We start from the raw sequence: 3383 nt of genomic DNA, 5'->3' as shown, positions 1-3383 counted from the left end.
TGTTTTGACAACAGCTCTCTGTTACTCTCTGGCTGCTCAACTGAGAACAAGCTTTAGGGGCAAAGGTGGGGGTAGAAGCATGGAAACCAGTTAGGGCACTATTGCGGCCTGGCAAAGGTGATACTGACTTAGACCAGAGTGGTAGTGTGTGGGTAAAGATGGCAAGATTTAGGGCATATTTTGAAGGTAGAACTAATAGGATTTGCTATACGCTTGGCTAAGAGGAGTCAAAGCTGGCTTGAACGTTTTTGGCCTAAGAAACTGGAAAGAAGTAGCTACAAACTGGCCTGGAGAGAAGCCAGGAGTTCAGTTCTGGTTTATCTGGAGATCTTGCAGAGACGGCCAGGCAGGTAGGCAGGTCCGTATTCAAGTCTGGAGTTCTGGAGTTCGGGGGAGAGGTCCAGAACAGGCTGACATTTTAGGCGTCTCAGTGTATTGATCATATTCTGAGCCATGAGAATGGCTGAGATCCCAAAGGCATGAGTGTAGGTATAGAGTTAAGAAACAATCCGCCGAAACCAGTTTGGCTCAGTGGATAGAGCGTTGATCTGCGGACTGAAAGGTCCCAGGTTCGATTCCGCTCTCCCTTCCTCTCTGTAAAAAATCAATAGAATATATTTAAAAAAAAAAAAAAAAAAGAAAGAAAGAAACAATCCAAGTTCTGAGCCCTGGATAGGAGAAGGGAAAAAAGCAAAGGAAAAGTCAAATGGACAGCTGGAAGTCGGAGAAAAACCCTGAGAAAGTGTCATCCTGGAAGCCAAGGGCAAAAGGATTCCAAGGAGGAAGCATTATTGGCCAACTAGTCAAAGGGCGCCTCCAGGTCATAGAATACACAGTCCTGAAACTGACCACTGGGGATAACAACATGCAGATCATGGGTGACTCCAGAAGGATGGTTCTTGTGGAAAGGTGGGGGTGAAAGCCTGACTAAAATGAGATGAAGAGAAACAGGAAGGAGCAGAAATAGAAAAAGCGAGTACAGAACATGTTTGGAAGGTTTCGTATCAAAGCGTATAGAGAAGTAGACAGTAGGTGGAGTGGGTCATGGTAGATTCCAAATAGTTCCCTTGAAGAAGAAAAAGCCACAGAATTGTCTGGGGGCTACAAAAAGACATAAAGGAAGGTAGAGCTGGTGATGGGAAGTCTGGTATAAGAAAGCCCTGCCCAGGATCATGAGGAGGCATAAGAAAGGAAGTGGTATATTAAGCAGAGAGCTACTTTAAAAAATTGACAATACAGAACGTCTCAACATGTACAGACTACTTTTTCCCAAACAGTATTGTGATTAGTAAAACACAAATTCAAATAGGATTACTGACCTTGCGGTAGCTTTTGTCATAAATTTTTAGGCAGATGATGTCAAAATTATATCATTTACCCACAAGTGACTGGGGCTATATTTTGTACTGAGAGTTGAAAGGCTGAAATTACTAATCCATCAAAATAATTTCCTTCTATTGCTAGTTTGTTGAGGGTTTTTATGGTGAAAGGGTGTTGAATTTTGTCAACTGATTTTCTGCATTTAGAGATGATCATGCCGTTTTTAGTTTTTCATTCTGTTAATGTGGTATGCCACATCAGTTGATTTTTGTATTTTGATGAAATTTGTTAATCTGGAGCACACATTTGTGTTTAATACTCTCCTCCTTTGGGACATTTTCTTATTATTCAATCAGACACTATTTATCTTTTCTGTCATTTGGTATGCATATGGCTCTAAGGATTCCTCTTGCAATAATTCCTCTTGAGATTTTAGAAAGTGGATTTTATGGTATGTCGTCGCTCTTCATTCTCAATCATATGCTCATATATTAATAGTCACTGAGTACCCATTATGTGCCAGAACTCTATCTATCTCTGTTTTTTCCCTTGGGCTCTACATTCGTCCATGTGAGGGCAGTTCCCCAAGCCTGATGCTATCTCTGTGGCTTCTGGACCTTTACTCACATCATTTTTCAGTCCTGGGAGCCCTTTCTCCACTCTTCTCCCAGTCAGCTTCCAGCTGTCATTCTGGACTCTATAAAAACATCACCAACCCTGGAAAGTTTCATTCAGGATGACAGAACTTGTTCTTGGCACGGAGAAGAGGAATGAGGGTACAAGCCAATAAGGGGTTCTGGTCTCCATTATCCCCTCCTTCCTAAAGCTCTGGAATTAGTTCTGGCCCTTCTATCCTTCTATGCCCTTAACCACACTTTCTAGAGCTTGAGATCCAGACCACATTAAATCTTAATATTTGGAAGACTTTCCAAAGATGGATAACAATGCAGAATATTATAAATGCGTTAGGATAAATATAACGCAGAGGATGCAATCAAAACGTCCAAACTTCCAGTTACAAAGTAAATAAGTGCTAAGGATGTAATGTCCATCCTGGTGACTATTGTTAATAATGTACATATTATGTATTTGGAAGTTGCTAAAAGAGTAAAACTTAAAAGTTCTTGCCACAAGAAAAATAAATTTGTAACTACATGTAGCGATGAATATTAACTAGACTTATTGTGGTGCTCAAGATATACAAATAATGAATCATTATGTTGTACACTGGACACTTATATAATGTTACTAGAGGCCCGGTGCACAAAATTCATGCACAGGGCGGGGGCGTCGGGGGAGGTGTCCTTTAGCCCAACCTGAACCCTCTCCAATCTGGGAGCCCTCGGGGGATGCCCTGCAGGATCAGGCCTAAACTGGCAGGTGGACATCCCTCTTGCAATCCAGGACCTCTGGCTCCTAACCACCCACCTGCCTGCCTGCCCTAACCACTCTGCTTACTGGCCTGATTCCCCTAGCTGCTCTCTCTTGCTTGTCTGAATCCCCTAACTGCCCTCCCCTGCCAGCCTGGTTGCCCCTATAAACTTTTTTTTTTAATCTTATCTCCTTCACACACAATTGTATTTGACTTCCTTACTGGCTTCTCCCCCTCACACAATTTTTCTCTTTCCTTTATATAACCCTTTTTCCTATTGACTCATCATTTATAAACTTTTCTTTCCTTTATTTCCTACTTCTGTTCCATCATCTTCCTTCCCATCTTTCTCCTACCTTCCCTCCCTCGCTCCCTCCCTCCCCACATTCCTTCTTTCCTTTATCTTTATCCATCCCCTCCTCCCCTTTTCCTTCCTTCCCACCTTAATTTTTTTCTTCACTTCCTCCCTAGGACCTGCTTTGCTCCCTCCCCCATTTCTTCCTTCTTCCCATTCTCCTTTTAAGCTCTACCTGCTCCCCTTTAAAACTTTTCTTCCCTCCCTCTTTCTCTCTCATCCACATCCTTCTTACTTACTTCCACTGTTTTAATATCTATCTACCTGCCTAATTATTCACTATCATTTATCTTTTTTTTTCTTTTCTGACTCCTACTTTTAAAATTTGTCCCCAGT

The sequence above is a fragment of the Myotis davidii genome, unplaced genomic scaffold, assembly GCF_000327345.1.
Source record: "Myotis davidii unplaced genomic scaffold, ASM32734v1 scaffold197, whole genome shotgun sequence".
Classification (NCBI taxonomy): Eukaryota; Metazoa; Chordata; class Mammalia; order Chiroptera; family Vespertilionidae; genus Myotis; species Myotis davidii.
The sequence above is the reverse complement of the archived record's forward strand: the minus strand, read 5'-3'. Positions refer to the sequence as shown.